Source organism: Phoca vitulina, unplaced genomic scaffold (assembly GCF_004348235.1).
Source record: "Phoca vitulina isolate PV1807 unplaced genomic scaffold, GSC_HSeal_1.0 scaffold7, whole genome shotgun sequence".
NCBI classification, from domain to species: domain Eukaryota; kingdom Metazoa; phylum Chordata; class Mammalia; order Carnivora; family Phocidae; genus Phoca; species Phoca vitulina.
Window position 1 is genome coordinate 44,069,879 of NW_022589710.1, and position 12,743 is coordinate 44,082,621.

Here is a 12,743-nt window from a genome sequence, read left to right on the forward strand (position 1 = left end):
ATAACTATACAATGAAATATTCAATAATAAAAAGGAACAATGCTGGGATGCCTAGGTGGCTCAGTCGGCTAGGTGTCCGATTCTTGATTTCAGCTCAGGTCATGATCTCAGGCTTCATGCTGGGTGTGCAACCTGCTTAAGATTCTCTCTCTCCCTCTCCCTCTGCCCCCCTCTTTCCTTCTCTCTCTACAAAAAAAAAAAAAAGGAAATTCTGACATGTACTACATCAAATGTCCTCGAGGACATCACACTCAGTGAAATAAGCCAGTCACAAAAAATAATTCTGTATGATTCCATTTATATGAGGTGCCTACAGTTGTCAAATTCATAGACAGAAACAGAATCCTGGCTGCCAGGGGTTAGAAGGACGGGAGAATAAGGGAGTGGTTGTTTAACAGGTATAGAGTTTCAGTTTTACAAGATGAAAAGTTCTGGAGATTGGTTGTTCAACAATGTGAATATACTTATTAATATTACTGAACTGTACACTAAAAAATAGTTAATATGGTAAATTTTATGTTATGCCAATCACTTTCTTACCATAAATTTTAACACTTTTGTTAAACATTTCAAACATAAAAGGTGTTATATTTTTTAATAATGGGGGTGGGGAATTCAAGAGAAGAAAGTCACACAACTTCTATTTTGCCAAAAATCTGTGTAAGCATGAACTGAATGCCATTTTTCAACTGAGAGTCATTATAATTTTAGAAATCAGAATAAGTAGGATAACCACTAACCCCAAAGAAATATAATTTCTGCCTTCCACAATTATTCAAAAATCTTTTTTGTATTTTAAAAAAATATTTACATAGTCATTCATCTTTTTAAAGATTTGAGAGAGAGAGAGCAAGCAAGCATGAGTGGGGGGGACAGAAGGAAAGGGAGAAGCAGACTCCCGGCTGAGTGAGCAGGGAGCCCAATGTGGGGCTCGATCCCAGGACCCCGAGATCATGACCCAAGTCAAAGGCAGGTGACCAACTGACTGAGCCACCCAGGCGCCCCAATAGTCATTCATCTTCACAAGAGAACCTTATCATTTACCTCCTTCCATGAATTGAGTGCCACAGAGTAAACACCAGCATATTTGCAATTTCTATAGGGTGTTTTCAGAAGTTTTTATTGTTGTTTGTTTTAGCTTCAGTCAGAAAGCAGTATTTCACTCATTCAAGGGATTTTTATCCCCTCAGGCACAGGCCTTGCAGAATGAAGGCAAGATAAACCTGTAAAAGATGTTATCAGCAATTTACCTACTCCAGACTTCTTAAAAGCAAAAGTGGGCTGTAAAAATGCTTAAAACAAAAAAAGGCAAGTTAATGCTTACAGGCTTTATATATGTTTGTATATATACACATGTATTTGTTGTAGTTGTTATTTAAGACATAATATTTTACACTACTCATTATTCCCAATCTATGTCTACTGGAAAACATCATGTTTTTAAATGAAAAAAAATTAAAACAGCTTTCCCAATTATTATACCTTTGAACTAAAATATATTGTTTCACAAACTCAGTCAATTCTGATTATTCACAGTTAAGGGCAAACTTCTGATATTACCTCTATTGTCACAAGAGCTGGTTCAGTCATTTTCCACTTTAAGATATCTGTGAGTAGTTGGGAAATAGAACTGAATCACCTCTGCCATATTAGGCTCATATCTAGACAGCAAAAAAAAATTTCTGGGCCTAAGAGATGAGTGTGTGTGTGTGTGTGTGTGTACACACATACATACTGGTATATATTAATTATAGTTTATTATATAACTTATTTCCCACCTAGAGTGAATGGACCAACATCTCCATGTATACTTAGAGGATTACCTAAAAATATTATCCCATTACATCCAGAAATTAAGTACTAGCTACACTGAAACCTGCCAAAGGCAATTCATATAATCAGTGAGTTAAGTGTGTTCAATAATACAACCAAATAGGGGCATCTGGGTGGCTCAGTCAGTTAAGCAACCGACTCTTGATTTCAACTCAAGTCATGATCTCAGGGTCCTGAGATTGAGCTCCAAGTCAGGCACCCTGCTCAGCAGGGAGTCTGCCTGAGATTCTCCCCCTCTGCTCCTCCCCCACTCATGCTCTCTCTCTCAAATAAATAAATAAATAAATAAGTCTTTTTTTTTAAAAAGATTTTATTTATTTATTTGACAGAAAGAGACAAAGGGAGAGAGGGAACACAAGCAGGGGGAGTGGGAGAGGGAGAAGCAGGCTCCTTGCTGAGCAGGGAGCCCGATGTGGGGTTCGATACCAGGATCCTGGGATCTTGACCTGAGCCGAAGGCAAATGCTTAATGACTGAGCCACCCAGGCGCCCCAAGTAAGTCTTTTTTAAAAATAACAATACAACCAAATACTCTACAACTTTGCAAGTTTTCTTGTTCCACTGAAATTTTAAAATATTTACCAGAAATTTAGCAGGTAAAATTGTACAATCCTAAAAAAGATTACATAGTTTTCCTTAAAATAAGCAGATAGACAAAACAAACTTGATGCATACAGTAACACTGACACTACTTTCTCAAATCTATCCTATTAGAAACCAGTTTCCCAAATAATTCTCCAATTATTAAAATAAGAAAAAAAGGGCACCTGGGTGGCTCAGTCGTTAAGCGTCTGCCTTCGGCTCAGGTCATGATCCCAGGGTCCTGGGATGGAGCCCCACATCGGGCTCCCTGCTCCGCGGGAAGCCTGCTTCTCCCTCTCCCACTCCCCCTGCTTGTGTTCCTGCTCTCACTATGTCTCTCTCTGTCAAATAAATAAATAAAAATCTTTAAAAAATAAAAAAAATAAAAAAAAAAAAGAAAAAAAGTAGCCTTTAAACTAAAATAAAAGCATTTTTTCAAAAACAAAAAATCCAAACTACAAATCTTATTTTGCATCTTGCTTACAAATTTTTGTCTCCATTTTTCAGTTTGCTGCTTTACTGATACAAAAGAAAATTCAAAATCTATTTCACCTCTTCCTGTTTAGACACCTTATTTTCAGCATAATATTCTACTTAGACAGGAAAAGCACACAAAATTCTTACTGGACTCATACACTATAATTTTCTGTCAATATTCCTCTTTTTATATATTACGTAAAAGTAATACAAACTGGGGGCGCCTGGATGGCTCAGTCGGTTAAGCGACTGCCTTCGGCTCAGGTCATGATCCCGAAGTCCCAGGATCGAGTCCCACATCAGACTCCCGGCTCAATGGGGAGCCTGCTTCTCCCTCTGACCCTCTCCCCTCTCATGCTCTCTCTCTCAAATAAATAAATAAAATCTTTTTTAAAGATAAAAATAAATAAGTAATACAAACTGTGGCACATTACATTCTCCAAAGATGGCCCAATGGCAGATTCCATCCCATGTGCTCTTCTTCTAATGAGATGCTGATACTCCTCCCTTCAAGTGGTGTGGTCTATGTCTACCCCTCCTCTGAACCTAGGTGGACCTTTAGGACTATCTCAACCAACAGAAAAAAGCAGAGTACCACTATGTGACTTCCAAAACCAAATCAAATATGCCATGCAACTTCACCTTGCTCTCTTGGGATGCTCTTTCTTAGAACCTAGCCACCATGCTGTGAGGAAGCCAAGCAGCCGAAAGGAGAGGTCATGTGCAGGTGTTGTGGCTAACAGCCCAGGCTTCGGTCCCTACCAAAAGCTAGCATTAACCACAAGACACAGACATGTGTGCCAAGCCTTCAAATGATTCTAGCGCCCAGCCATCAAGCTGCCCCCACCCTTCCAGCTACTTCATCTTAGGCCACATATTAACAGAGACAAGCTGTCCCCACTAAGCAGGTCTTATCCAAATTATAGATACATGAGCAAAATAAATGACTGGTATGTTTTAAACCACTAAGTTAGGGGTGGTTTGTTATGTAACAATAGATAACTAACACAAGCTCATAAATACAATTTGGAAAAATACACAAAAAGAGAAAGAAGAAAACTTTTAATTACCCTAAGTTTCATCACTGTTAACATTTTGACACATATTTTACCATCAAGAAAATATTTTGCCCCACTCAATTAAGATGCCAAATGCCTTGTTTTTACCATGACAAAAGGCTATATTTTCAAAGGCAGCCAACTGTTTTCATCTAACAAGAAATAGGAAGGAAAAACATTAGCATTCATTCTACTTATCTTTACTATCTCTTTCACATACCTGTCCTTAGTGAGGTGTCTGAGGATGGCTGGTACACCAATATTCCAATCTGTGGATGTGAATCAAGATCTTGGGTCGCAACAGCAGCTACACTGGACCTCCTCCCTGGAAGAAGTTGCTGAAGCTCCAAATCTGAAATTTTGAAGGAAAGAAAATGCTAAATATAAAACATTTCCTTTTTTTTTTTTTTAAGATTTTATTTATCTGAGAGACAGAAAGTATGTGCGAGAGAGAGCGAACACGAGCAGGGGGAGGGGCAGGAGAGAGAGAAGCAGACTCTCCACTGAACACAGAGCTGGACGTAGGGCTCGATCCCAGGACCCCAAGATCATGACCTGAGCTGAAGTCAGCCACTTTAGACTGAGCCACCCAGGCACCCCCCAACATTTCCTTTCAATCATTTATAATTCCATCTTTGCTACTGAATGGGGGCTGGTAGAATGGGTTAAGATTACATGTAAGTAATGCACAGCTTTTACTGAAAATGGAGTTGGGTAATGTGGATTCAAGTCCCAGCTCTACTTCTTACTAGATATATGATCTTACCTAAGGAACAAATTCTCTGGGCCTAAGTATCACCATGTGATGAAGACTAAGGTGACTGGATCAAAATTTTGGGCTGGTAGTCAGAAGACCTGGGTTCCAAACTCACTTATTCTGCCTTGCTGTAAGAACTTTGATACTTCTCTGAGGTCAGATACATCATCTCTAAAAGAAAAGGGTTGCATTAGATAATGGTTCCTGAAATCTAATCTTTAAATAGATGCCAGCCATGACCAAAAATGGGTGTAAAGTTACCAATTGTGCTTACTCTGAGACTGTCCTTCCTACTTTTTTCTGGTATTAAAATGGCTTCTTTTATGAGACGATGTGATAGACAGTACTAGTTGTTTTATAAATAAAGAGTCAAAATCAAAAGCTGTAGCCCTATGTAAGCAATATAGAATTCTTTTTAGAAATTCTAGTGTCTCTATGATTTCCATGAGCTCTAAAATCCCCTCTATTTCTAACATTCTATGTATCCATTCACTACTCAACTGGTATTTTTTGGGTACCTAACATGTGACAGGCACTCTACTAGTTGCTAGGGGAGCCCAAAAATAAGTAAGATTAGTCCCTGCTCTAAAAATTCTCCCAATCTAATAGGAAAGCAGATACATAAACCCCAAAGACAATATAACAGGTTTTCTAATAGAGGCTTTGCACCTTATAAGAGGTAAAACAGTGGAATGAATGTGTTTCTAAATTAAGCAGGATTTTATTTTTCTGTTTTTTTTTAAGATTTTTTTTTTTTAAGTAATCTCTACACCCAACATGGAGCTTAAACAAGCCCGAGATCAAGAGTTGCACGTTCCACCAACTGAGCCAGGCAGGCGCCTCAAATTAAGTAGGATTTTAAAGTGAGTTTTATAGTTGTATGAGGAATTACTTAACCTTTTTAAATTTCAATTTCCTGATTTGCAAAAAACAGGAATGATTACAGATAAAAGAGTTGCAGTAAATAGATAAGATACTAAAAACAAAGGCCAATCCACCCAAAGTTTGGCTTATACACTTTCCAGAAGACAAATTAAAAAATTTAACATGTAGGGATGCGTGGCTGGCTCAGTTGGTTAGACATCCGCCTTAGGCTCAAGTCATGATCCCAGGGTCCTGGGATCGAGTTCCACATCGGGCTCCTTGCTCCGCGGGAAGCCTGCTTCTCTCTCTGCCTCTCCCCCTGCTTGTGCTCTCCCTGTCTCTGACAAATAAATAAATAAAATATTTTTTTAAAAATGATCATGTATTAATGATCCAGTACAAAAGGGATCATTTACAACACTGACTTATACTCAGGGGTACCTTTCTCCATTAACCTCTGAATAACTGAAGGGGTACAACCAAGTTTGCTCCATTTATATTCCTAGCACCTAGTGCAATTCCTTATAAATAGCAGGTATTAATAGTTTATTAGAAAAAAAGACTGAATGAATGGCTTCTTTTTGTATGAATTAAAGTTATAGTAGCTGAAAGTAAAAATTCTTAAGTTTTCATTCAAAACTAATTTTAAGTATATATTTTAAGTACCCAACCTGTCATAATGGAACCTGAATATGCAGGCCTGTTTTAAAAAGCAAAATAGGGGCGCCTGGGTGGCTGAGATGGTTGAGCATCTGCCTTCGGCTCAGGTCATGATCTCCAGGTCCTAGGATCGAGCCCTGCAGCAGACTCCCGGCTTCTCCCTCACCCTCTACCTCTCCCCCTGTTCATGCTCTCTGTATCTCTCTGTCTCAGATGAATAAATAAAATCTTCTAAAAAAATAATAAAATAAATAAAAAGCAAAATAAATTCACCAGACAATGCAGTAGTGGTGTTCCTGAATAAGAAGAGTAGAAGCAGCTAACATTAATTAAGCACTTACTATGTGCCAAAAACTCTTCTAAGAGCTTTCCATGGATTTCCAGGATTTCTCACTTAATCCTGACAAGAACCCTTATGAAATGAACTATTTATATGATCATTTTATAATAAAGAAAGCTGGACACAGAAAAGTCAAGTTACTTCCAATATCATGAAACTACTAAGAGGCAGGGTTAGGATTTTTAAATAAAGAAAAATACAGTTACATAACTCCAGAGCCCCCCTTTTTAATTTTTATTTAACTAAATAACTTTATTAAAAAAAAAAGGGGGGGACGCCTGGGTGGCTCACTCGGTTAGGCGTCTGCCTTCGGCTCAGGTCATGATCCCAGGGTCCTGGGATCGAGTCCCACCTCGGGCTCCTTGTTCAGCAGGGAGCCTGCTTCTCCCTCTCTCTCTCTGATAAATTAAAAAAAAAAAAAAAAGATTTTTACCAGAACTAGGAGTATTTGCTTCTGATTTTTTTTTTAACAGAATAAGAAGTCCTTTAATATGTGCACTAAACACAAATACATGATACAGTCCCTCCCCTTGAAGGCCCTACACACCAATGTGGTGGTATTATTAATAAGTGGTAACATGAATAAGTAATATCCTAATTTTATTTTATTATTTTTATTTTTAAAATATTTTATTTATTTATTTGAGAGAGACAGACAGAGATAGCAACAAGTAGGGAGGAGAGGGAGAAGGAGGCTCTCTGCTGAGCAGGAAGCCTGAGGCAGGGCTCCATCCCAGGACTCTGGGATCATGACCTAAGCCAAAGGCAGACACTTAACCGACTGAGCCATCCAGGTGTCCCAAAAGTTTAAATTTCTAAAAACACAAATGGAAACACTAGCACTGTGAATTCACAGCACTAAATAAAAGGCTGCTGGTTCCAAGATTTGGTTTGCCAAATTTTTCCCTACAGATAAATGTTCAATACCCACTGAACATTTTACACCACTCCAAGATTAAGAGTCTTCTGCTAATTCTATGAAGAAAAATGAACTCCCAGTTTAGTTTATGTTCCAAGTAGCTGTCCCCAGAGGAACAGATTGGAGAAGGGCAACTTAAGCACAACATTTAAGCTTTATTCAGACCTGGAAAACAAAGAAATCTGACATACTTTCCACATAGAATACGCCTATGGAAAAAAACTATATTATCCATTTTTAAAAAGTATTTATTTTTACATTTTTAACTACAATAACTATGCCAATTAGAGTAAGCATAAAAAGGGGAGGAAATCTTTCCAATTACAAATTAATTCCCCCTAGTCAAAACTTAACTCATAAATTCTGTTTATCCGACTAGATATTTACTTTCATCATACCTGAAGATCTTCATCTCTTCCTAGTACCTTTTCAAACATTTTAGACCCACCCACCATCCAATCTCAATTCTGAATGCCATTCAAAAAACAGGTGATCACCTCCTTAATACCCCCTCTTATTATGTGACCATTAACAGCTATTACAATTTCATTTCACCAAAGCCAAGTGTGGTGTGCTACTCACAACTCCAAGTCTGTGTTCCATAGCTCCAAACCATTCTTCTCAAAATGGTAGCACACTATTCTTTTCTCTTAATTATATACAAATTCCTTGCTACTCAAAATGTGTTTCACAGGGGCGCCTGGGTGGCTCAGTCGTTAAGTGTCTGCCTTCGCCTCAGGTCATGATTTCAGGTGCTGGAATTGAGCCCCTCCCTGCTCAGTGGGAAGCCTGCTTCTCCCTCTCCCACTCCCCCTGCTTGTATTCCCTCTCTCACTGTGTCTCTTTCTGTCAAATAAATAAAATCTTAAAAAAAAAAAAAATGTGTTTCATAGACTGAAAGCATCATCTCAGGTCCTACCTTAGATCTACTGAACAGAATCTACATTTTAACAAGAACTTTAGGTGATTCATACACAGAAAATTTTGAGAGTCACTGTCCTAATTCACTCATTCAGGGTCCTTTTCCTCCTGCTTTACAGTTTCTGAATTACAATTTGGCATATAAGGAATCAGATCCTTTCTCTTTTGAGCATATTAAGACCTACCAAAATGAAGTGAGGAATCTTTAAATAAGATTACAGTTTCTTCACAACCTTCTTTTCATAAAAGACTGTAAGTTCTATGAAGCCAGAGATTTCAATATATTCTCAAGACCAAAACAGTGCCAGGTGAATATTTGTAGAAGAAATAGAATAGATACCAGATGATTCCTAAAGTCCTCTGACTTTTAAATCTTTGGCTCTTCCATTTGCTATGTAAGCAAAATTCTATCTAAGGAAGGGAAGTTAAAATATGAGATCATCTAAATGTACAAAATAAAAAATATGTCACTTTAAATGACTTGGTCAAGGTCACTAGGCAGGTTCACTACTAAGTTCATAAGGCTCAAAAACATTTTTCATATCATTATATTATTTTTTTAAAGTTTTAATTTATTTATTCATTTTAAGTAATATTCCACACCCAAAGTGGGGCTCGAACTCATGACCCTGAGATCAAAAGTCACATGCTCTTTCGACTGAGCCAACCAGGTGCCCCAATATCATATTATTATTACTGTATTTTATTATTATATTTTAGATCAAATGACAATACTTCTTCTATTTATACACTATCATCCAAGTAGCTAGCAAATGCAAATGTCCAGAAAAGTTGTACACTCAGAGCTTAAGGAAGCCTAAAATGTCCACATTGCTGGAAAGAATCTGTACATAAAAACTAAAGATTACATGGTATGATTAGTTTCTTCAAAGCCAGAAGAAATAAGTGCTTCCAAACTTTACTGCGCTTACATTGAAATAGAGGAAAGAAATGAAAGGGAAAGAAAAGAATGAAAGTACAGAAAAGACAAAAAAAAATTAGGGACCAAACATGGCAACAAGATAGAGAAAAGAACAGAGGTTAATAGTAATCAAAAGTCTCAAAGAATGTGAATTAGGGACTTAGAAAAGGCAAAAGCAGCTACAAAAGCAAAGAGCAGAATACCAATGAAGCAGCATCCATTTCAGAAACTTCCAATGATGACGCAATGCATGAAATTTTGAGGGGCACCTCAAACTGGTGCAGCCACTCTGGAAAACAGTATGGCGATTCCTCAAAAAACTACCCTACTATACAGCAATCCCACTAGTGGGTATTTACCCAAAGAATACAAGAACACTAATACAAAGGGATATATGTACCCCTATGTTTATGTTTATAGCAGCATTATTTACAACAGCCAAGATATGAAAGCAACCCAAGGGTCCATCGATTGATGAATGGATAAAGACACACACAGAATATTACTCAGCCATAGAAAAGAATGAAATCTTGCCATTTGCAACAACATGGATGGAGCTAGAGAGTATAATGCTAAGCAAAATAAGTCAGAGAAAAACAAATACCATATGATTTCACTCATATCTGGAAGCTAGGAAACAATACAAAAGAGCAAAGGGGGGAAAAAAAGAGAGAGGGGGCAAACCAAGAAACAGAGTCTTAATTATAGAGAAAAAACTGATGGTTTCCAGAGGGGAAGGGAGAGGGGGGAATGGGTTAAATAGGTGATGGGGATCAAGGAGTGCACTTGTCTTTTTTTTTTTTTAAGATTTTATTTATTTATTTGACAGATATTTGACAGACATAGCGATAGAGGGAACACAAGCAGGGGGGAGTGGGACAGGGAGAAGAAGGCTTCCCACTGAGCCGGGCCCCAGGACCCTGGGACCATGACCTGCGCTGAAGGCAGATACTTAACGACTCAGCCACCCAGGTGCCCCTGGAGTGCACTTGTCTTGAGGAGCACAGGGTGATGTATGGAACTGTTGAATCACTATATTGTACACCTGAAACTAATATAACACTGTATGTCAACTGGAATTAAAATAAAAACCTATATAAAAAAACAGTAGCAAATGTAAACGTAAATATTCTTCCTCTGAGGTTCAAAGCATAGCTCAGTAAATTACAGTTTGCATACGTATTCTAAATAGGCACCAAGTCAGAATTAAAACATGTAGCTTCTGTGTTTTTTACTAATTACTGAAGATGAAAGTCAAATTCCTATGTAAATTAACTCTCATACTCCTCAGCAAAAAAATTCAAGCTATCTAGAATATAGCAAAGTAAAGAACCCAAATAAGACGAAATATCTCAAATATCTGAATATGGACATCAGAAAGTCACCAGAAAACTGAAGAATAAACTACTGAGATCTGAGCCTTTGAGAATATACAGTTTATAGTCAAAATAAGTAAGAGGAGGAGCCAAGTCTGATATCAAAGTAAACATCAAAAATAGAAAGCTCCAACCAATCCTATCTTGCCCCTCACATCCTCTGAGAATGGTCTGACTCTGGCGTAACTCAAATCTGGTTAGGGCATACCTAGAGAATTCATTCCATAAAGGAGCGGCAGGTACTTAAGGGCTGAACCCAAATTCAGTCCTAGCTGAATCTTTATTGTGCTCAAGAACCAGGTGTTTCCAGGTGTGGGAGCAGTGTTCTACTTAGCAGGTGCACTCTCACCTCATGAGATGCTGCCCTCTGGCACACTCTGTAAGCAAAGGGAAGTCAGGTCAATACACTGCTCTCCACAAGAAACCAAGACAACTATTTTAAACTGTGAAAACATTTAGGTCACAATTAGCACTCAGAAAGAGAGAAATAAAATAGAAAAGATGAGTGCATCACATATATTAAGGATGAATACTAATCTACTGATCCTCATTTTTCTTTCAACTCTATGCATGTATGGGGGGTTCACCATCAAAAATGTTTAAAATTTGAGGGCGCCTGGGTGGCTCAGTTGGTTAAGCGACTGCCTTCGGCTCAGGTCATGATCCTGGAGTCCTGGGATCGAGTCCTGCATCGGGCTCCCTGCTCGGCAGGGAGTCTGCTTCTCCCTCTCCCACTCCCCCCTCTTGTGCTCTCTCTCTCTCTCACTCTCTCTCTCAAATAAAAAAAAAAAAAAATCTTAAAAAAAAAAAAATGTCTAAAATTTGAGGCACCTGGGTGGCTCAATCGGTTAAGCAACCGCCTTTGGCTTGGGTCATGATCCCAGGGTCCTGGGATCAAGCCCTGCGTGGGGCTCCCTTCTCAGTGGGGAGTCTGCTTGTCCCTCCCCTGCTCGTGCTTTCTCTCTCTCTCTAATAAATAAATAGTATCTTGGGGTGCCTGGGTGGCTCAGATGGTTGGGTGTCTGCCTTTGGCTCAGGTCATGATCCCAGCGTCTTGGGATCAAGCTCCACGTCGGGCTCCTGGCTCAGGGGGGAGCCTGCTTCTCCCTCTCCCTCTGCTTCTCCCCCTGCTCCTGCTCGTTCTCTCTCTCTCTGTATCTCTGTGTCTCAAGTGAATAAATAAAATCTTATAAATAAATAAATAAATAAATAAAAATAGAATCTTTTTAAAAATGTTTAAAGGGGTGCCTGGGTGGCTCAGTTGGTTAAGCATCTGCCTTTGGCTCACATCCTGATCTCAAGGGTTTTGGAATCGAGCCCCGCATCGGGCTCCCTGCTCAATGGGGAGCCTGCTTCTCCCTCTCTGCCCTTTCCTCCCTGGCTCATGCTCTCTCTCGCTCTCAAATAAATAAATAAAATCTTCAAAAAAATAAAAATTAAAAATAAAAAAATGTTTAAAATTCACTGTTGTAGAGAAATGTTTGTACATGTGCACCTGAAGATAAGCAAGAATGTTTGTAATACCAACGAAATGGAAAAAAAAAAATGTCCATCTTTAGGAGAAAAGACAAATTGTGGTACAGTCATACAACTAATACATATACCTGAGAAAATAAATAATGGTTACACATATTGATATGGGTGAATCTTAAAAACATAATATTGATTAGCCAAAGCAAATAAGTACATGTAGTAAAACAAGAATATATGTGTACTATGATTCCATTTTTATAGCTAAAAAACAAGCAATACTAAATAATAAATTTTTGAAATACATACAAACGTGGTAAACTTAAAGGAAGGAAACAATAAATAAACAAAACAAAACAAAAATTCTGAATAGTTTTATCCCTGGTGGAGAGACAGGTGAATGGAAATCAAGGAAAAACATACCAACAGTATTGGTAATGTTCTATTCCTTAACCTGGGTGATGAGTGCACAAGTATTGGTTTTATTATATGCTTCATTACTTACATACACAGCACCATATTCTTGTCTGTGTATCAAATATTTCATAATGGGAAGGGAAAACAG

At 38.2% G+C, this 12,743-nt stretch overlaps 1 protein-coding gene across 7 annotated transcripts in view; it reads right to left on the reverse strand.

Annotated features, from left to right (window-relative positions):
* Positions 1 to 12,743, reverse strand: part of NUMB (NUMB endocytic adaptor protein) — a 181,391-nt gene that overhangs the window by 139,171 nt on the left and 29,477 nt on the right. For all 7 annotated transcript variants that reach the window (XM_032405523.1, XM_032405519.1, XM_032405522.1 and 4 more), the window contains exon 2: positions 4,170 to 4,301. The gene's annotated coding sequence lies outside the window, so the exon portion shown is untranslated. The remainder of the gene's footprint in view (positions 1 to 4,169; positions 4,302 to 12,743) is intronic.